The sequence below is a fragment of the Capsicum annuum genome, chromosome 10, assembly GCF_002878395.1.
Source record: "Capsicum annuum cultivar UCD-10X-F1 chromosome 10, UCD10Xv1.1, whole genome shotgun sequence".
NCBI classification, from domain to species: Eukaryota; Viridiplantae; Streptophyta; class Magnoliopsida; order Solanales; family Solanaceae; genus Capsicum; species Capsicum annuum.
Genome location: NC_061120.1, coordinates 52,516,518 through 52,541,022, shown reverse-complemented (window position 1 = coordinate 52,541,022; position 24,505 = coordinate 52,516,518). Strand labels below are relative to the sequence as shown.

Genomic DNA, 24,505 nt, shown 5'->3' with positions numbered 1-24,505 from the left:
CATTACTAGAAGATTCAAAGGAACAACTGAAACTAATTATTTTTCTGGTACTCCAAATTACAGAACAAAATGCACACATAATCAACATGAGAAACTTCTTCTTGGCTACTACTTCTTCATTATGTTGTTTGCCATCTGCTGCAACTGATTTGTGGTGACTGCATATCTATTTTTCCATCTCAAACCTCTAGGCTTATAACCAAGATCAACTCCTGTAGAACTTGCATCCTTCTAAGTTGCACTAGTTTGTAGGATCCTCTGGCTTGATGTCCCTAGCTATTTTTTTTGAGAAAAAAAGAACAACATTTTTAGTATATTTACTTAGCCATTTACTTTTTTTTTAAGGAAACAAAGTTGAAGTAAACTTACATTCAATATTTGGGTGCCCTTTGCACTTGTGTAGATCCCAAATCCAGCATTCTTAGCCCTTTTTGATCCACCTTCTCCTGCATCTTCTGTACCTACAACTCTTTTCCTCTTCTGTCCAATATTTTCACTTTTTTAGGAGGTAGTTGACTCTTGATTCCTTGTGTAACAGGGATTGTTGTATCACCACTTGACTCTTGATTCCACACTTGACTCCAGTTGGACCAGATATGTCTAGCACACCTTCTAACCTTAACATTTGGCAACAACTCAAAAACAACTGCATGAAAATCCTACAAAACAAAAAAAATAGTTAAAGTAACTGGCAGAAAAATGAGGTAAGTCAAATAATTTACAGTCAACAAGACCTAGAGTAATAAAAGAAGTCATCCTTAACTCCTACTCAATAGGCACGATCCATGGATGCACAACTTATAAAAAAAAAGACAGTTATATTTAAATCATATAATAATTTACAGTCGGTTGGGTTACATATTAACAGAGACAACTTATACAAAGATGATCTTTCTATCGTAACAGATGATTCATTTGTGGAAACAGATTAAATATATGTTGCATCAGATTACCCATTTGTTGCATAATTTACAGTAGATGGGTAATCTGTTGAGTCAAGTTCAGAGAATCAAAGCAACGAATGGGTAATCTGTTGCGAAATATAAATTATCTATCGCAACATATTACCCATCTGTTGCACTAGTTGTGGTAGATGGGTAATCTGTTGAAACAGATGACCTATCTTCGCGGCAGATGACACATCTATTTCAATATTATTTTTTGAGTCAAATTAGTGTACTTGAAAAATGTCACATCCTTAATTCTTGTGTTGCTCTTTGAAACCAACCACCTAAGGATCCTTGGATAAGAAACCTCATCTGGGTAATCCTTAACTTGCTTTTGTAGGGGAGGAATGGCTTCGAATGCCCCATCCTAAAAGATGTAAATAGAAAGCAAGCAAAAAAAGTCATAATAATTATTCAATATAAATTAATAGTTTTGACAGTCAACTTGTAGCTGTCATATCCCCAGGGATAATTATCTATCGACATCGCAACTTGAAACCTATTAATAATAATAGTTTTAACAGGCTCATACTAGGATTTCGATCTTAATTCACGCCCCCCATTGGTGATGCATTCTCATCATGATGAGCATCATCCTCTTTCTTAGTTTCTTCTTCCTCCTCTTCATGTTGATCTTCTTTTTCTTTTTCCTTACTTTTATTTTCCTCATCACCTTCTGTAGACCCTTATCCATCTCTCTCAATATCATTTCATATCTTTCCCCAGATTTATTTATACCTTATTGAGATTGCTCAGGAAGTTTCTCCTAATCCAAATGTACTCTAGCTTTTTTTGTTAGGTGGCCAGAAGTTGATCCACTTTTACTTTCTTTTCTTTTGGGAGATATGTTTTACCTATAAATAATAGAAAAGAAAAAATACATTACAATTGATGTCACCAATGCCACCAACACCCACACCACCACCAACCGCCACTATAAACACCACCAATGCTACCACCACCACCAACAACAACCACAACAATACTAAAAATACCATCCAATAATACCACGATAGTCAATAAAATACTGTGATAAAAATTAGGATTTTCTCGAGTTCTTCCTATGATTTTAATATTAAAACTCAAAATTATTAACCCATTTTCAAAGATAATATAGCTAAAGTCTTATTTTTTAATCATTCTCAAAGATAAAACAAATATAGAACTCTTCTCGAATTCTGTTACCTGCGAAGTCAGATAAAATGATAAATACAAGTAAGAATAAAGTTAAAAATAACAACTATGTGGTAAAAAATAGCAAGAAAATTAGTCTATTTTACAGGGTTGAGCAATATATTTAGTTATTATTTGTATTGTTGAGAGAGAGAGAAAAAAGCGAGAACTTAAGATTTGAAATGATGAAACATTTTTCCCGTAAATGGATGATTTGTATGGGTTGATTTGTATTTTGGAAAAGAGTGACAAGTTTTGAAAATATTAATTTGGTCCGAATAATTTGCTCATACCTAGTTGTAGCAAAACTAATTTAGGTATTTTAAATAATAAGGTAATATAAATCATTTTAACTTAGACTGGTCGATTGATTACTCAGGTCAAGAGGAACACAATACCAACATCATGCAATATGGTTGAACCTATGAACTCATCCCTAGTTGTAACTAAAATAATTTAGGTATTTCAAATAATAAGGTAATATGAATCATTTCAACTCAGATTAGTCGATTGACGACTCAGGTCAAGAAAAATACAATACAATATAGTTGACCCTATGAACTCATCCCTAGTTGTAGCTAAACCAATTTAGGTATTTCAAATAACAAGGTAAATGAATGGCCAATAAATGACTCAGGTAAGGAAAAACACAATACCAACATCATATAATATAGTTGACCCTATGAACTCTTCCCTAGTTGTAGCTAAACTAATTTAGGTATTTCAAATAATAAGGTAATATGAATCGTTTCAACTCAGATTGGTTGATTGATGACTCAAGTCAGGAAAAACACAATACCAATATCATACAATATAGTTGACCCTATGAACTCATCCCTAGTTATAGCTAAACCAATTTAGGTATTTCAAATAATAAGGTAATATGAATTATTTTAACTTAGACTGGTCGATTGATGACTCAGGACAGGAGAAACGCAATACCAACATCATGAAATATAGTTGACCCTATGAAATCATCCCTAGTTGTAGCTAAGCGAATTTAGGTATTTCAAATAATAAAGTAATATGAATTATTTCAACTCAGATTGGTCGATTGACGACTCAGGTCAGAAGGAACGTAATACCAACATCATGCAATATAGTTGACCCTATGAACTCATCCCTAGTTGAAGTTAAACTAATTTAGGTATTTCAAATAATAAGTAATATGAATCGTTTTAACTAATATTGGTCGATTTACAATTTAGGTTAGGGGGAACGCAATACCAACATCATGCAATATAGTTGACCCTATGAACTCATCCCTAGTTATAGCTAAACCAGTTTACGTATTTCAAATAATAAGGTAATATGAATCATTTCAACTTAGATTGGTCGATTGATGACTCAGGTCAGGAGGAACGCAATACCAACATCATGCAGTATAGTTGACCCTATGAACTCTTCTCTAGTTGTAGTTAAACCAATTTAGGTATTTAAAATAACAAGGTAATATGAATCGATTCAAATCAGATTGGTCGATTGACGACTCAGTCAGGAAGAATGCAATACCAATATCATGCAATATAGTTGACCCTATGAACTCATCCCTAGTTGTAGCTAAATCAATTTAGGTATTTCAAATAATAAAGAAATATGAATCATTTAAACTAAGATTGGTTGATTGATGACTCTGGTCGGGAGAAATACCATATCAATACCATGCAATATAGTTAACCCTCTGAACTCATCCCTAGTTATAACTAAACCAATTGAAGTTGTAGTTGCATATATGAACTCAACTGAAATTGTATTAAAACAAATGGTCAACCTGTTGTAACAGATGACTTATTTGTTGGAATTTATCAAACAGGTAAATGAGTCTGTTACGACAGATTACATATCTATTGAAAATTATCAAATAGACATTGCCTTCTGTTGTGACAGATGATTGAGCTATTAGAAATTTTTAAATAGAAATTAGCATCTGTTGCAACATATGACTTATATTTTAAGATGTTTTTTTATTTTAAAGCAATTTCCTGTCTGATATAAAAAAAGATAAAATATAAGGCGGTAAACAATATTACTACTTGGATAACTCAAAAATCTCTCCTTGATTAGTCTCATCTTGTCTTTTCAATGTTACCATTTTCTCGTGCTCCTTAAAAGTTATTAATGAGTATTTAAAACCCATCTCTAGAATTCGCTCTTCTTCAGCCATAAATTAATTCATCTCTCTTCTTTCTTTTAGAATTAGAATTCTCTCTTTCATCTTTAGGGTAATCACAATTGTCTTCTTTTTTTCTCTCTTTTCTCTTCTCTTTGTCATAAGGATCCTTTTGGATCTCAACCGAACTATGTTTCTCGACTAAAATAGGTGTTTAATACCTTTGCTTTTTTGACACTGTAGGTATGGTTCACTATTGCTCTTTTCTTCTCATCTTCTTCTTTGTATGTTATTTAAATTAGATATTTACATCTGTTGTTTTTATTTATTTACCCATTACTAGTATCCCATTTACTTGGAAAAATTAAAGAAAATGTGACTTTTAAATCTTGAATGAATGAACCATTATTTTTATTAAAATATACAAAAAAAGTCATCTGTTGGGAGAACTTAAAAACCTTATTGTCAGTATTATTTTATTTATGTCTTTTGTTTGTTTCTTTATTGGTGTTGGTGGTGGTGGTGTTTTTAGAACATGTGGTGTTTGTGTTGTTGATGGTGTTAGAACATATGGTGTTTTTTCTTTGTTGTTAATGTTGTTGGTGGTATTGCAACAGATTCCCCAACTGTTGTAACTGATGAATCAGTTGTTGGAACAGACAGAGCAACTATTAGAAGAAATCAAACCAGTAGCAAGGTTGATTTGATTTATTCCAACAGATGACCCATTTATTACAACATTCCAGCCATCTGTTGCCTCAGATGTATCATTTGTTGCAATAGATAACTCATCTGTTTAATAGATGAGGAATCTATTACAACAGATGGGTCATCTATTAAAACTCTTATTGTAATGTGTTGTATTCATTCAATTTTATGTTATCTTTTTTTTTTTAATTATACAGACATCAATTATAATATTCTTTTTATTCCTCTATTATTTGATATCAAATGTTTTTCTCTTATTTGCAAATAAAAAGAAGTGAAAATGGATCAACTTTTACCCGACCAACATTAAAGGCTAGAGTAAAGATGGGTTCAGAGAAATAAGTTGCTTGTGCATGGAACTACTTCATATGTGAGAGGTATGTATTACTGATCAACCTATCATGAAAACACACATACAGTACACTGATTTTGTGAATATTGGTTCTTTACTTATTAGGCATTAATCATTCAAACAAGATATTTTATTTTACAGTTTAGATTGTTAGGTTTGAACTGATAAGGCTGAGGGACTAAATAGGTGGTGTCGATACCCTGTTATGGTTTAATAAATATTTTACTAATGTTTATATGTCAAGATTGGAGAAGGGTTCAAGTTGTTGGTAGTAGTGTAAATATTCAATGGTGATTAGACTAATTTTAAGGGTTCAATGGACCTTTAAAAGGCCTCCGAAGCCTCGTACTGCTGGAAACAAGAATGGAAAATCAATAGAAATTCCCTTAGTCCAAGTTTATATGGATGGACTACTCGAGGAGACTATTTTACAACAAAAGGTACTTGGGAGAATACATATGTGGGAAAGGGGAAGTTGGGAAGACCATATATAAAATCAGACCTTGTTTAAGAGGAAACGCAGGGTAGGAAGGAACATGTAGCGAATTTGGCTGATGAAATTGACATGAAAAATAAAAAAATTGGATGAGTTGCAAATGTGAAAGTGTATCCAAAAATGAAAATCCATTAGTCCAATTTGAAAATAAAAATACTGAAGTAGTCTTGAGTTGTGTACCTTGCTAGAGAACTGTGACTAGATACCATGTCCTGAGTGATAACCCACAAAGCGCAGGATTAGAACTCTAAGTTTGCATCTTTGCGAGCACCGATAGTGGTAAGATTATCGGTCAAGAACGAAACCTGAACTAACAACTCCTGAAGTAAAAATAAGGGATCAAGCCAAGGTGGCAATTTCTGAAGTTAAACTTGTATCCCAGGCCTTTTGCTTGTGGTTCTAGTCAGGTCAAAGGCAGTGGAAACAATAAGGCATGTGATTTCTGCCCGACTTTAGACCTTCTTATTTTTACTGTCATTGACCTGATTAGAACCACAAACAGAAGGCATGGGATGGAAGTTAGACTTCAAAAATTGATGCCTTGACTTTCTTTATTTTTACTTCAGGAGTTATTGATTTAGGTTTCATTCTTGACTGAAAATCTTACCAATCCTCTATGCTCGCCAAGCTACTTCCTTAGAGTTCTGATCCTCTATTTTGTAGGCCTTCATTCAGGCCACTCAAGCTAGTCGCAACCTCTAGCAAAGTGTCCAACTCAAGTCCTCTTTAGCATTTTTCTTTTCAAGAACGACTGACAAAATTTAATATTTAGATACACTTTCACATTTTCAGCTCATTCTGTGTTTTCATCTTTCAAGTCAATTTCATTGGCCAGAATGGCTAGAAGTTCTTGCTTTCTTTACTGTGTTTCTTCTTAAACAAGGTCTGAGATGATATATGGTTTTCTCCACCTCATCTTTTCTGCACAGGTATTCTCCCAAGCACCTTTTGTTGTATAATAGTCTCCTCGAGCAACCCATCTGTATAAATTTGAACCAAGGGAATTTCTATTGATTTTTCATTCTTGTTTGCTGTAGTAGAAGGCTTCAAAGGCCATCTCAAAGTCCATTGCACTATTAAAATTGGTCCAATCGCTATTGAATATCTACAATGCCATCAAATATTGATCCCTTCTTAGAACTTGATGAATAAACACGAGCAAAACCATTATTAAATTATAATAGGGTATCGACAAAACATTCTTGGAATCCTTCAGCCTTATTAGTTTGCACCTATCAAACTAAACTGTAAAATGTAGGATCTTGTTTGAAGGATCAAGGTCTAATTGATAAAAAACTGTATTCACAAAATCATTGTACTTTATGTGTGTCTGGCCTGATTAATAATACATAACTCCCATACATGAAAGTGGATCCATCCACCTACATGCACCTTATTCTTCCTACCTCATTAATGTCAGACAATGTTTATTCTTTACTTTCCATCGTTAAGAAGTGTACAAGACTACGTAGGCTTAAAGGGTAACCATCTTCAATGTTAGAGGACTACATACCCGTCAAGAAAAAACAAGTGCGACAAGTCGTGACTTTTCACCTTTTTTGTTTTTAAATCTATCTTTTTATTTTATATAATAAAACAGTCACAAGTTTATATTAATTAAGGTATGTTATGATTATTAAAAAAAGGAGAACAGTCGTGACTTTTTATCTAACACATTCAAAATAGTTGATGAATCAAATTCCCTATCTGTTGTAACTGATGAATCAACTGTTAGAAGAAATTAAAACATCTCCTCCAACAGATGGTTTATCTGTCGCAATAGATAATCCATATATTGCACATATAGACCATTTGTTGTAACAGATGGCAAATCTATTGTGACAGATGGATTATCTATTGCAATAGCTCAATAATAAAGGTTATTATTAAGAGAAAAATCATTTTGAAAAGGTGAGTTTGAGTGTAAAACAAAAAGTCATGACTTTTCACAGAAAATAAAAAGTCAACAGTTTGAATGTAATTAATACAATGGAGTTGAACGGTCGTACCTTTTTGCCTAACACATTCAAATTCAATCCTCTATAAATAGGTCCGTCCCTAATCTTCATTCTACTGCACTTTATTTATTTCTTGCATTTCATATTTTTGTATTATTTCTTTAACCACTTCTCTTAAAGAGCAAATTCTTTTCTCATTAAGGTAAGTTTTTTTTTGTGTGTAAATCTACCAGTTGGTAGTATACATTATATTACAATTCAAATTTTTTCTTTACTATTGTGTTTATGTTTTTTGTCAATTCATGCGTTTTCTAGATATGGTTGATCCTATTTGGGACATTACTATTTTGCGCGACACCATTCGGGAACTTCAGAGGCAGGTTAATGACTGTAGTGGGAGTTGGTCTCCATGAGAACAAGGATGTTCGGAGAGATGCACAGGCTGAGGAGGACCCCGTTGCTGTCCGTTGACGATTGGCTGGCTAACAATCATAATAATAATAATAATAATAATAATTAGGTGATGTTTTTCCTTTTAGCGTATGTATTTTAATTTTTCTATAGCGGATCTACATCTAATGTATTTTGTTTTTGTCTAATCAAAAATTTATTTTTGATCTACTATGACTTTTAATTCTTATTTAATTTTTATTCTATCTATTTCTTCTTCCTAACAAACATATCGATGATTGCACTTAAGGAGCAATTTTGAATCCAGTAGCAATAGCAAGAGTTTTGAGTTCTTTCAATAGATGAACCAACTGTTGAAATAGATTGATCATCGGTATGGGTTTGTGTCAGCAGACAATCCATCTGTAGCAACAGATTTGTCATCTATTGTAGGAACACATTCCAGTTTGACGAACTGTATTATGTTCTTCCAGCAAATGTCTATTTGTTGCAACAGATGGGTAATCTGTTGAAAATAATTTTGTGGTCTGTTGTATTTAGTTTCTGTTTTGCCTCTTTTTATTGATGCATAAGTTATTAATAAAGATATTTTATACAATAAATAATAACATTTACATTCATAAAAATGATTTAAATATATACAAGTCCATAACAAACAACAACACAAATTTTTGTTATTACAACGATCATAGTGGATTACGATCTGGGCATGTAGTTCTTTTGAGGCCAATGTTCTTACATACAGAGCACTTATTTTTTCTTGATGGAAATAATTCTACGACTCTACGACTCCTCTTATATCGCCTTCTTCTTGATTTAATAGTGCTTGAGTCAATATATGGAGGAGGTATTAATCTCCTCAAAAGCTCTACAAAAATAACCCAAGATTCTTCGGGAGGTACCAGATTAATATTCTCACTATATGTCATTATATATTTTTCCACCAAATAATATAAAGAGGAGCACTCATAAATTTTAGTTTCATATTATGCACTATATTGAGCTCGAAGCGCTGCCATAGCATGTGGACAGGGTATTTTATCCAAGTTAAAAACTCTGCACGTACAAGATCTTGTTTGAAGATTGGCCATTGCAACATCACCATAACCGTCGATACTGAACTTGTAATCTACTATTTGATGAGAAAATAACCTATTCCCTAGACTAACGTTCATTGATATTTTTTCTGCTTCTAGAATAAATTTGGTTCCTGTGTTCTCGAACTGCACACGCCTTTCGTGAAATAATTTTCCATACTTCTTATCTATTTCATCAAATAGCCTTGTGATGAGAAATTCTCTTTCAACTCCAAACAATGAATTCACTGATTCAACTATGTTTGACATCATAATATTATACCTATACAAAAGAATAAATTAGAACAGGATCATACTAAACATGTATCTCAAACAAGACATTAAATTCATAAGAATGTACCTATTTGCCGAACAAATGCCCGACTCCATTACTTGAAACCGACACGTACGAGATGTTCGGCTGCCTTGGGATATATATCCATTATTTGATTGAAATAGTCAAAAAACTCATCTCTATTAAATGCTTTAGCTGCTCTATAAAAAAGGGTCACAACCCTTTCGTTGTGAAAGTTGTTTCAATTATTATCTCCAAGATTCCTCATGCAACAACCAAAGTGAGCTGAAGTATAGAAAATTGAACCCACCTTTGGGATACTTGGATGCCTATCCGAAATAAAGCATAACTATTTGGTATCTTCGACACAGCTTCGCATTTGTTAAAAAAATATCCATACGAGTCATCACATTCCTTGTCCACTACACAAAAAGTGACAGAAAAGATATGCCTCTCTGCATCCTGTGCTATCGCCGCTAGCAAAACTCCACTATAACTGTTCCTCAAGAAGGTCTCATCGATGGCTATGACTTTTCTCAAATGTTGAAAACCTTGAATCCAAGCACCATAGGATACAAAAAAGGACTTGAACCTTCCGTTTCATCAACATGCAATGTCGTCTTACTTTTGGGATTTGTGGATTCAAGCATGTAACGGTAGGCATCGAGGACTGCATATCCATGCTTGTGTGTCCCCCAATAAAGTCCTTGGCAATCCACATGGTCATGTATATCTTCTAATAACTACCCATGACACTCAATTTCGTAAGGAGTTGATTGGTCATATCCCTTGTAGAAAGGCCTTTGCCATTGGGGAATTTATTCTTGAAATATTGACCGAGGACCTCTGCCGTGGCGTGATAATTTTGGAACGTAATATGATCCGAACCACATATGTGATACTTTTCATAAACATGAATGTTAATTCTGTCAAAACTTAAGTACTTTACAACCCTCAACCACCACTGCAGTTCGGATTAGCACATCTGGAAAAGACTTTACTCGAATTAATCACATTCTTTACTCTGAATTTTTTTCAAGCAAACAATAAACAAAGAAGTAGAAAGTTCTTTCTTATCCTTGAATAACATTCCCTAGTAAAGCCGGTCTCGTCTTCTTGATGATTGTCAGACTATCTCGATTGAGAAGAACTGTCCACTGTATTGCTTGTAACAACGAAAGTTGTATTGCTCGCAGCAACGGGCGTAGGTGTTTGATCATCATCTGGAATATTCATGTCCAGATAATTCAACTTATATCATCAAATATGTCTTGTTGTTGTTCTTTTTCTGCATTCTAGTTCTCAGTCTCTCTAATTTTTTCAACCACGTAGACCCTTAACACCGGCCTAGTTGAATCACTAAGATAAGTACGCAACTGAACTTGATCGATTATCTTGAAAGGTAGTACTCTCTGATTTTCAAAGAAGTTGTGCATGTAGCTGATGATGAGTTCTTTCAGTTGATAATTCAGTCCACAATAGCTGAAGATTAAGTTCACAAAATCATCATACAAAACATCACTTTAGACTGTCATAGCTATCGTCTCTAGCATTTCATCCTTTTTCCAATGCCATATATATCGATTGCTCTTCTCGATCCATTGACCCTGATAATCCATCCATATTATTATTGATCCCTCCATTAGTGGTACATAAATGAAGTCATTTGTTAAAAAAATTTAATAATCATATCATAATAAAATTAATAGTGATTTTATAGTGTTGTAACATGAACCCAAACAGATGTGAAATCTGTTGCAATATGTAAAAAACATGTTGCAATAGGTCAGTGATTAGTTGCAACAAATTACTCACTTGTTGGGATTCATGTTACGCTCTTAAAGCTGATTCCAATAGATGAGTAATCTGTAGTAATAGGTGAATCATATGTTACAACAGATTATCCATCTGTTGCAACAGATGAAGTGCATGTTGGGATAGATGTTACAGTACTAAAAACCTTTGAAGTTGATTCCAACGGATGAGTGACATGTTATAACAGATAACTAACCTGTTGTGACAGATGAGTTACCTGTTGCAATAGATGACACATCTGTTGGAATTGAGTTCAGCTTCTATTACAATAGGTAACTAATCTGTTGCAATATATAAATACTCTAGTACAATAGATGAATAATATGTTGTAACAGATGAGTCGCCTGTCGCAATAGATGACTCATTTGTTCGATTCATGTTATGGAACTATAGAACTATAAACATGAATCTAACATATGAGTCTTTCATTGCAATAAATGGCTCATCTGTCGCAACAAATGAGTGATCTGTTTAAACAAATGGATCTTATGTTACATTCATGTTCGCGTGCTATCTATTGTTGAAAAAAATAACACAATATCAGTTATCCAGATGACAAATTCAACTAAAAATCATAATTTTACTTATCAAAGTCACCTATGAAGTAATATCAAAGTGATGTACGAAGCAAAATTTGACCTAAAAAATTGGTCAAGTAGTAGCAGTAGCGGAAAAAACAACAACAATGGTCGACAAGAAGAAAATGAAGATGCTAATAAAGTAGAAGATGATGATAATGAAGCAAAAGATGATGAATAAAGTAGCAGCATCAATGAACAACAAAAATCGCGAAGAGAGAGAAAACAACAATGAATGAGAAGAGAGAGACACACACGTTTTTCTCCCTCCATTTCTAATTATATTAGGTTTTACATTTGGATCAAAGTGTAAATTAAAAAAACTTGTAGGTTATTCTCAAACTTCCCCTACTTTCTTAATCCATGATAAAGTAATTATCACTTCTACTCAATTATTAAAACTTGAGTCACCTACACCTCATTTACAAACTCTTTTGTCACTTTTAAATAAATTTCCTGAGAAGGTCAGCTACAAAGTATTCTATAACTACTTCTCGTGGACCCATGCATTGCATGTGCATTTCCTGCTAACTTATGTAGTGCCTGTGATGCATGAGTTATTATCGTTCATTTATGGCGATAAAGATTATATTTAAACATGTGTGTAATGTGTAATCAATATATATATATATATATATATATATATATATATATAAGAGGATTTTACTCCATCCTATGTGGCACCTCCCAATGGCCTTTATTCTTATTGTTCTTTTTTCTTTTTTTTTTTTAAATTTTTTTCCTCTTTTTATTAATCAATCAATTTATTTAATAAGTAAAAAATATCATATTTAGTACATCTAATTATATATCATGAGTTACAAAAAAACTCTATCTATTTATATTTTTTACTTAAATAACATGTCTCATTAACTTCCTTCTATCTAATTTTATGATCTACCAATCTATAAATAGCTTATTTTCAGAATTCATTTGCATTGTAATTGGATGATAGTTTCTTGCTGCAGACACATTATTAACCACATGGAAATTGATGACCATCGGATCAAAATGAGGATGTCCAGTCGGATGCGAAGGTTGTTATATATCTTCTTATTCCCTTTCATATTATACTGTGCAACAAAAAATATTTAGTAATAAATATATCATGTATGATCTTATTTTGAAGTAGTTTTTTGTATTTTGCATTGATTCTAATAAGCAAGAACGTGACATGTGAGATTTTATATTATATTTTTACAATTTTTATTCATAGTCATTATTTTTGTGATGTATTATTTCTTGCAGGAATGAAAAAGAAGATCAAATTATGTACATACATATGAAAAGAAGATTAGGAGACAACTATGAAGAGATTTTAGGAGGACAACGGTAGCATCGCTACTGACCAATTAACATAAATATATTTTGGTAATACTTTTTTTTTATTTAAATAGTTTAAAATTAATATTTTATTAATTTGATTTTTCGAAAAAAATTATTTGATATTTCCTTTTCACTACTTAAAGCACGTTAAAGCAACAAGTTGTCGTTGCTCCTCCTGCTTTGGTTATGGATTTTAAGGAAGAAAATAAGTAACACCATTACATGATTTTTTCTGATATCATATGTACTATAGTTTCTGTATAATACCCGTCACAAGTCCTTCAAAAATGATATATTATTAAAGGATCCAATGGAGGTGTAATGGTATTTTTAAAAATTCATTATCATTAATATACTAATCATCAATCATTTATAATATAATAAAATAATATTATATTTTTATTATTTTCTTCTTTTAGCTACTCCCGCCGTTTTTTCTTCTTTTTTTAATTTAATAGTTCTACACTTCTATTTTTATCCTATCAACTACACCTTATTATATCTTGATTAAATTATTAATAAAAATGAGATCATTTTACATTTATTTTATTGTTATTTTTTCTTCTTTTTTTAATTTAATAGTTCTACACTTCTATTTTTATCCTATCGACTACACCTTATTATATCTTGATTAAATTATTAATAAAAATGAGATCATTTTACATTTATTTTATTGTTATTTTTTCTTATTTATTTATTGTATAAAATGATTGTGTTAATTACTATTCTTTCATTTATTTATATTCTTTAATGTAACATATTAATATTAATATAAATTAATCAGTATATGTTTGAGTGAGCATATTGCAAAGTTGCTAATAGTAGAGTAACTTTTTTGTGTTTGAATACTTGTACAATTGATATTTTTGTGTTTATATCTAATTTTATTTTGACACTCCTTCTTGCTAAAGTTTGTACAACTAACATTTTAATTTTTTTGATTACATCTGCAAAATTAATGTGATGAAGTACAAATCGGGATCATCTAAAGGCTCAACTAACTTTGATTCTCGCATATCGTCACTAAAAATGAATACATAATTTCATGACTTGCTGAAATTAACCATAAGTAAAGATATCTCTCTTATGTGTAGAATTTATGTATTTAGACGGCTTAATTTTACTTCAGGTGTATATCGTACATGTGCTTCTTTTGATTTTATTTCTTATTTGTTCATTATTTTATGTAAAAAGATTATTTTTCTTTATTTCTTTTTCTTATTTTTTTGGCAAGTATAGGGGGTGATAAATGTCATGATTAGGTATGTTAAAGAAAACCTCTAATTATTTATTGCCCTTATTTCTTAAAGCATTTAAAGCATCAGCAGGTATGATTTTAAATTTTAAAAATAACGTCATGATTAAATTAGAGTTTCTTTTATATAAAGTTGATTAATTGAGAAAAAAAATTTAAACATAAGTTTATCGATTTAAAGTTTCAAAATTTTGTTCTAATGAATAAAAGTAAATTATGTTCAATTACTTATTTTTTAAATTTGAATAATCTCACCTTATGTGTGTTAACTTTGTATTGTACAGTGGTAATTTGAAAAGGATTTATTATAAATAATTTTGACGGATCAAAAGATTTCGAATTGAGTTACTATCGCTACTTTGGAATTAAATTAAAGTATATAATAGCTTGAAATGTAAAATGTTAAGAATATACATGTTGCAATGTTTAGATTTCTTTTGGATGGATAATTTAGGAGAAACTCAATATTACACTTAGGGGTCATTTGGTTGGAAAGAATTATCCAGAATAATTAATTTCGAAATTAGTTTTTTCATCATTTATGGAATAACTTATTTCATCACTATGGTGTAAATAATGGGATATATAATCCTGATACTAATTAATACCTCACATCAAACATGAGATAAAATAATTTTATTTTATCCTGAGACTATTTATTCCTTATAACTCACACCAAATAACCCCTTAGTAATATGTTATGTTCTTGCTCTTACTACAATAGTCAGAAGTTATATTTGTTAGATATTATATTTGCAATTATTATTTGAATATGTTAAGAGATTTTATTTGTGATACGAATAGCTACTGATGATGTTGGAATCAACTTGAAAAAAAAAAAGATGATAAAAGGTCATTTCTTCAATGTACTAATAATGATTTAAAAAAAAACATTCTATTACAATCAGTAGTTCAACATGAAATTTATGCAATTGTATATTTAATTTTAGTTCTACATTTCTATTTTTTAGTACTCGAATCATTCTTAAGGCATGCTATGGAAAGTTATTATAAAACTGACTGTACTTTACATATTATGTAGCTTTTAAATAACCCTATATAGTGTATTAATAATTCTAAATGCATGTTGTTTATGTATTTTCTTTTTCATAGAAAAAAGTTATAGTATGTTAATTCATTATCAAATGAAGATGTTTATTATAATATAAAATAAATAGATAAAATGAAACAATCGATAATAAAAAGTGCATATATTTTGACTTTTATTACTTAAAATTTCATCATCTTTCAGCTGTTAGGCAACACATGTGTTGGATTGAATTTTCTTAATTTGATATCAATCTAGAAAATATAGTGTTATAGTTGAACTTTGGAGTATCTTGGGAAAAATTGATACATTAAAAAAAAAAAAAATTCTAAAAAACATTTACGATAATTAAAACAACAAATTATTTATTTTGATTTTGAGACTAGTACAAAATGTAACTGCCAAACTCAAAAGCTCGAATTGAAGAGGCGTTGATGAGTCAATGAACCATCTAATTTTAATAGGCTTGCACAATCTTTGTATCCCGTGATAATTATGTAGAGTTATAACTATAACTATATATATATATACCTTCTTCGTAACTCTCTTCTTATAAGTAAATAAAAATTGAGCTACTGTAATGAAACGCGATAAATTTCTTGTCAGAACATTATGCTTCTATTTGACATATGCATATTAAATATCTTAAGATAACAACTTTAAAAATAGATGGAGAAAGAACTTAAAAAAACTAAACTTGTTAATAGTAAGCTTCATTTGCTAATATTCTGCCCGAATAAACTTGGAAGTTAAAACTGACAAATGATAAAAGAGTAGAAAATAGATCGGAAATTGCATGTATAGACCCAAATATGGGTGACTTTAGATATTTGACCCCAAATAAGAATGTCTTTGAAGAATAGTCTTCCTTACTTTTTAATGTATTAAAAGTACCATTTTGTCCCTCTCATCTCAAATATATATTTTTAAACTTTCCATACTCATTTATCTCTCAAATTTTATTTTTTATTATTTTTATTTTTCCTTTACTTTTATTATTTTACTTTTTTTCACTTTTTTATTTTTTTCCTTTAAATTTATTATTCTTTTTTTTTAATTATTTTCAGTTTTTATGTTTTTCCTTTAACTTTATTTTCATGTTTTATTTATTTTCATATCCAGGTTGGCATTATAGCTTCAACTGTCATCGATTCTACTCCGTTCTGCATTTTCACCGTCGAAAGTATACTTCTCCGTATTGAATTGTTTAGAAAAGCTCCTTCTCGGGCACCAGGACCAGCTCCGGAGACATCTCCAACACCCACACCTGATGCATCTGCACCTACTGCGGATGCTAGCCCCCTTACTCCAATAATGTCTCCTCCTGCTCCACCGATTTCATCTCCGGCTGGTGATCCGGAGGATGGTCCAGCAGCTAATTCAAAGAACAGTACGGCAGGTAAGAAGAAGAACGTCAGAACCATATGTGGCAGATTTTGATTCGAATGCTTCGCAATCCATTTTTTATCAGATGCATCTTTTCATCTGTGACATTGAAGCATGTGATAATCTGTTGAGCTTGAATACTGATTTTTGGGCATGCATCGAGTGTGGATTGAATACGTCAAAATGGTAGGTTTACTATCTTTAAGCTTTTCATTTTGTCATTTTTGTACTTATGGTAACGCATATATTTTAATTGTATTCATTTTTCATGTATTTTAAATGCCAAAAATATATACGTTAAAGGAAAAGATGTGCTGCCCGAATGTTTAGTGTTTGGCTTTTCTGTTGTGGTTTCGAAAGAGTGGTTTTATTCACTTGCAACTTGTGGTCGACCTTTGAATGACACAGTATTATCACTAGTTATCCTAATCTATATTTGAATTGGCTAATATGTACCTACTATTTTTGTAACTTTGGTGTAAAGTTGTAACTTTTCTATTCAGTAGTAGAGCCAGGTGTATAGTTAGAGGGGCAAAAGGGGGTCATTCGATTTATAGATTAATATTGATTTGTCTACCTGTTTTAACTTTATTTTTATTTCATTGTAGGAACAAAGCCAATGCTGTTAACAAGATCCCTCCTGTTCTGATTCATCGTTCGATCACAAGGTTTGGCTCATTTCTTAGTTGTATGATACTAAGTAGGCGCTTGGCCATAGAATTTATAAAGTTGGATTTGAATATAGAGTAATGTTTAATTTGTATATGGGGTTGCTGACATTTTAGGAAGTTAGCTGCACAAATTGCGAGCAAACAGCAGAAACCAGCAGTTGAGGTACGATGTTTATCCCCTCTTGGTTTATTTTATAACTGAGCTATTGTTAACATTGTATATCCACAGATAAAAAAGCCACCAATTAGAAATGAAACAGAAGACTGCATTATTATCGATGCTAAAGATTACAAGGCCACTGGTTATTTTGACATGCCAATGTTTGTGCAGCATACTGAAGCAATGATGGAGGAAATTGATAGGATAGTAAGCTTATATGATCTATATATCTTGGTTATGAATATAATTCTTATGGATTGCCATTGATGTGTTAAATCGTTGATTCAGGATGAGGAAATTGAGATGGAAGATACAGAATATTGGTCAGTTATGGACATAGATAGTTCTGATAAAAAGAACAAACTCACTGTAGTGGAATACATTGATGACATCTATGCTTACTACAAGAAGGATAAGGTAGAGATATTATCTCCACTCTCCTTATTTGTTTGTTAGAAGTTTTTTTTGCTTATAACTTATACATGCTCATTACCCCACTATGTGGGAATACACTGGGTTAGTCTCATATTTTTCAACTGATTATCTAATTCTTTGAATAGGATCTCATTAAGCTTAATAGATTGCCAAATTACTCACAAAAGCTAGTCTAATTTCAATATGGACTGCAATTTTTAGTCAGTAAAATAATAGGTGCAGAACATAGGATATATAGACACACGGAGGGTATACTTGAGTTGTTTCTATTGTGATGCTATTCTATCAAGGATGATTACTGTTTCAATTTTAATTGGAAATCTGGAAAGAAATGGAGGTGTATTTTTTACCCCTTTCTTTTAATGTCATTTTTAATTGCAGATCGCTGGTTGCATCCCTCTAAACTATATGGAACAACAATTTGATATCAATGAGAGGATGGGAGGCATCCTCATTGACTGACTGATTGAGGTATATATTATTTGTTGTTGCATGTTATTTCTGAGTTTTATGAAGAAGAATGTGATAATTTTAGGTGTCATTTAAAGTCTAATCCAATTTATAGGTTCACTACAAGTTTGAACTGATGGATTAGACCTTGTATTTGACTATAAATCTCATCGATAGATTCTTGACAGTTCATTCAGTGATTAGGAAAAAACTTTAGCTTGTTGGAATAACAGCGTTGTTTCTTGCCTGCAGGTATGAAGAGGTTTCTGTACCTGTAGTGGAGGATCTAATTTTGATCTCTAAAAAGACTTATGCCAGAAAAGAGGTGCTTGAAATGGTTAGTTTAAAGAACAAAATCTTACATTATCAGGACTTGTATCTCTATTTTGTTCTTCCTCGCTAAATGATTTCAATCATTTTCTTATCCATAGGAGAAGTTGATGGTTAATGCCTTATAGGTCAACATGACAATACCTACAACTTATGTGTTTATGCGATGGTTCCTTAAAGCCTCTAAGTCTGATAAGAAGGTCAGTTAAACATCTTTGTCATATGAAGAAGTAACACAACAATCTGAATCACTACTCATACAACTTTGTCATTGTTTAAAACAGGTGGAGCTCGTGTCTTTATTCTTGATCGAGCTATGTCTGGTGAATACGAAATGCTTAGATTCCCACATTAATGTTTGTTGTTGCAGCTATCTTTACTGCTCAAGGCACTCTCGATGTGTCCAGGGAGTGGAACGCAACCTGTAAGAAACATAGCATCTACGGCAAAAGTTAGATTTTGTAAGTATATTTTGTTTTTAAAGATACTTGTAAATGTACATCTCTTTATCGAATAGACAAGGATGTGTAATTATGTGCCTCATTTTCTATGACAGGAAATGCTTGAAATTGATGATTTCTTTCCATCAGAAGGCAGCAGTTAGGAAGCTTAATGGCGTACACCGAAAGTACAACACGACTAAATATGGCAATGCTGCAAGATGTGAACCAATTTTTTTCTGTTAGAAGCCTGGTTCTAGGATAAGAAGAACACATGAGGGGGAACGACATGCTTTTCCAGTAGTTGTGTTAAATGAAATTGTTGATGTGTGCGCAACAAATGTTTCCCCAGGCTCTATGGAAAGAGGAAAGGTGTTTTTGAGTTCTTTTGCTACTGAGAGAACTATGTGTTTATTTTTTTTTAATGTACATTGTTTGACATTGCTGGTGTTTTGTGAAATATCTTGCTTTCCATATTTTTTCTTGAATACAAACGTTAGAAAGTTAAAATTTCTTCTTAACAGTATAAATCTTAAGTGATTAGAAGCTTGGACACATAACACACTTAACAACTAATGTGACTAGAAGCTTGGTGGACACACTTTAAAAGCCTTCATATATATATATATATATATATATATGTATGTATGTATGTATGTATCCTCTAAAGCAATGACTTTTTCAGTTGGTCTAGAGAATAAGAAGTGTCAATGTCAATAATACTAGTGAGAGAGAGGTAAAAAAATTGCATATTGTATCAACGTATTTATTAACTAGGCCCCTATTTTAGCTCGTCCAATATTATTTGGGCTAAACTATAACTCAACGATTGAAGCAACATAAGCAAAAAAATGCATATTGAAACCTCTGTTGAGCAAAAGAATATTAGTAACAATTTGTATTTGATGTTTATAATCACAGTACAACAACTTTCTAAACTAAGTCTTGCCCATGAGGCAAGAGTTGCATATATGTTAATACTCTTATCAGGGCAATTAAAGAATAAAATTTTGCCTCTTGGGCAAAAAATTTTAATTAAACAGTATAGCATTTATACAATAATTTTCAAAACTAAGTCTTTCCTATGAGGCAAGAGTTGCATCTATGTTAATAATCTAATCAATGCAATTAAAGAATAAACTTTTGCCTCTTGGGCAAAGGTTTTCAATTTCAACAATTTTCTAAACTAAGTCTTTCCTATGAGGCAAGAGTTGCATATATGTTAATAATCTAATCAGTGCAATTAAATAATAAATTATTGTCTCTTGGGCAAAAGTTTTCAATTTCAACAATTTTTGAAAGTCTTGCCCATGAGGAAAAAGTTGCATATAGGTTAATAATCTAATCAGTGTAATTAAAGAATAAATTTTTGCTTCTTGGGCAAAAGTTTTCAATTTCAAAAATTTTCTAAACTAAGTCTTGCCCATGAGGCAATAGTTGCATATATGTTAATAATCTAATCAGTGCAATTAAAGAATAAACTGTTTCTTCTTGGGTAAAAGTTTTCAATTTCAATAATTTTCTAAACTAAGTTTTGCCCATGAGGCTAGAGTTACATATATGTTAATAATCTAATCAGTGCAGTTAAAGAATAAAATTTTGCCTCTTGGGCAAACGTTTTTAATTTCAACAATTTTCTAAACTAACTCTTGCCCATGAGGCAAGAGTTGTATATATGTTAATAATCTGATCAGTACAATTAATGAATAAACTGTTGCCTCTTGGACAAAAATTTTCAATTTTAATAATTTTTTAAATTAAGTCTTGCCCATGAGGTAAGAGTTGCATATATGTTAATAGTCTAATCAGTGCAATTAAAGAATAAACTTTTGCCTCTTGGGCAAAAGTTTTCAATTTTAATAATTTTCTTAACTACGTCTTGCCCATGAGGCAAGAGTTGCATATATGTTAATAATCTAATCAGTGCAATTAAAGAATAAACCTTTACCTCTTGGGCAAAAGTTTTCAATTTCAACAATTTTTTAAACTAAGTCTTCCCCATGAGGCAATAGTTGCATATATGTTAATAATCTAATAAGTGAAATTAAAGAATAAACTATTGCCTCTTAGACAAAAGTTTTCAATTTCAATAATTTTCTAAACTAAGTTTTGTCCATGAGGCTAGAGTTACATATATGTTAATAATCTAATCAGTGCAAATAAAGAATAAACTTTTGCCTCTTGGGCAAAAGTTTTCAATTTCAAGAAAAAGAAAAAAGATCCTCAAGACAGAATCTATGTCATAGAGAGGGCTGTGATTGTTTCCATGTGCATTTGTAGGTATGAGAATATCTTCAAGAATTGCCTAATCTAACTGCAGACCAATGCGCCTCTCTAGATCAGACCTGCAGAAAGTTGATGTTGATGCTGCTATTGTAAATTTTAACAAACTTGAAAGAAAAGCCATTGGCACTGCGCTTTTTCTGGATTGTGTTGGTAGTAAGTCAGCTATTGTTTCGATGATGATCCTTTGTCTTTTCTACAAATCCAAATCCAAGAAACTTCCTTTAACCAACTGAGGATCCTTGATGAACAAGCCCTTAAGAGAAAGTTGGGCATAATTTATCAAAATTTTGCTGATAATGTCTTGTTTAAGACCTTTTATTTTTACTGCCGACAGAACTCTCTGAAACAAATCCAGATTTAGCACCACGAGTGATTTTTCCCACCAGCCTGATGGTGTCTCAGAATCAACGCACTGAACAGGTTTGGGTGGAAAATTATACTCTAGCTTTGACAAATCAGATGTTAGCTGCTCTTTACAGGCATTGTTTGTAATTGAGTTTATTAATTGGCTAACAAGATTGACTTCTTCAGATACCGGTAGTAATGTTTCACAGTGATGAAGAACAGATATCGAGTTGGATATATTTGGAAATACCTCATCCTTAAGGAATACCTCAGTACGAATTTCCAGGTTTTTCTTGGAGATATCTTCTGTCATTTCATGAACCTGGCTGCACATCTGAGTAACGCCACGTTTGATATGGCAATCTCAACGTACACTCCGTAGCAAAACTTTACAGCAAGTTCAAATACATCAGATCTGCCAGGAAGACTAGTAAGATTGATTCTTGAAACCTTTGTATCCTTCACCTCTAGCATCAGTTTTCTAGTTTTTCCACTTCATGAAACCAGAGGGAACTGCAAATAATGACAAATTAGCAATCACATTAGAAATATATCCAAGGTATTCTTCTTTCATTTTTCTTAATTTTAACACGAAGCACATAACTTAAGTTCTGTAGTTTTGTTTTTGCATCTGGATATTGACTTTTCTTTTCTCCTCAACACAACTGTATTGAATCGGTAGCCTACTTATAACGGCTAAAACATCAATCTTTTTCAAGATACTTTAGACTAGCCATTTCTTTGCACAACTTCTGTTTTTCCATAGACTTGAGCATTACAATGATGATGAAAAGTGGTAGATACACGAGAGAAAGAAAGATTGCATTCTTCATTTTTGTACCTTGTGAAGAGCAAAACTGGCTGATCCGACTTCTATAGTAAGATCGCTCGAAACATCAGATATTGACCTGCAATAGAAGATATAGTCAATGATCAAAAGTTGGAAACTTACATTTATTTTACTTTTTTTTAACCTAAGGTTTCATGCATGTGCAACTTACATCTCAAGAATACAATGCTGGATGTATGGAGTCTTAAAGCTATCTAAATTCAAACGATGAAACCTTAACTCTTCGGAGAGCATAAGTCAGCCTGATTTTTCACTTGTACATATGACCGTAATTTAGGACCAAATATAGCATAAAAACACAATCTTGAATGGATAAAAATGTTGAAACAAAGTTAACAATACTCTGTGTGTGTGCTGCTTTTGGATTTAATCTAGCAAAGTGCCAAACTTTTTCTGATGTCTTTAAAATGTGGTGTGGAGTAATCTTACAGCTAATAGCAAAACTCATCTGTACTAACTAGAAGGCCCTCACAAGATACACATGTTGGAAACTAGAAAAATAATTATTGATGTCTACACCATTCACACCACATCTTGAACAAGAAAATTGAACACATTGGACGTTAGAGATTTAAAAGGTCAGCTATTTGATTTGTCATTTTCAATAATTGCAACCTTAGAAACTGCTCATCTATAGTCATTATCTAGAGTATATAATATTAACTTTTTGAACTGATAGAAACTCTACAATCTTAGGTTTTAAGGTAATTTCCATCACAATCAGTTTTCAAAGCTAAAAGTATTGCCATTTTCACTTACCCAATACTTGAATGTGGTCTATCATCAGTGGAGAAGTTGGGACTTTCACTAAGGGAGTTTCGAATATAAATAGGTGAACACGCGAAAGAAATCAAGGAATTCAATATCTACTATATATACATAAAAATATACTTTTCCCCTTATATATATAGAGTAATTCTTTCACGAAGGCCCTTGTGATATACGACCCTGTCTCCACCCGTCTTTCATAAATGCATTTATTATTCATATATTTTGGTGGCTGTAATTCTCTTCTAGTGCCAAATCCTACTACCATTATAGAGTTTAAACCCATTGCATATTGCTCCATGTTATACAAGCTAATAGCTAAAGTGCTCTCTCTTAGAATCAACAAGTTAGTGCTTCTTTAATCTCTAAAACATAGGCTGGATTCATCCGAGATATAAAACACAACCTTGTCCTCCAAGACCAAACCCTCGCAACTACTCAAACAAAATTATAATCACAATAACAATGTCCCCATAACCTGTTCGACACAATTCCTCATCACCTTCTAATGCTAATTATACCACTAGTTTGAAATACTTGAAACTAATTTCTTGTACCACCTTGACCTCATACGTTTGGCCTTCCTAAAATACATTACGATCAACATCAACTCCCATATTAACCGTCTTTCCCTCCAAGACCAACCCCCTACAACTACTCAAACACAATTATAACCGCAATAACAAACTCCCCACAACATGTTCGATGGAATTCCTCAATGGTAAATATGTTAGTACAACAGCAGCATATCCCAAGTTCAGCCTACGTTCACCTCCCTAAAAATCAAATCAATATGCTAATTATATAACGAGCTAAAATTACCACAATACATCAAT

The 24,505-nt window shown here is 31.9% G+C and overlaps 2 pseudogenes; one reads left to right on the top strand and one right to left on the bottom strand.

The window, feature by feature from the left end:
* The first annotated feature begins 8,128 nt into the window (after window positions 1-8,128).
* LOC107844281 lies at window positions 8,129-19,666 on the top strand (annotated as a pseudogene).
* A 1,954-nt stretch (window positions 19,667-21,620) lies between these two features.
* LOC107844282 lies at window positions 21,621-23,135 on the bottom strand (annotated as a pseudogene).
* Between the last annotated feature and the right edge of the window lie 1,370 nt (window positions 23,136-24,505).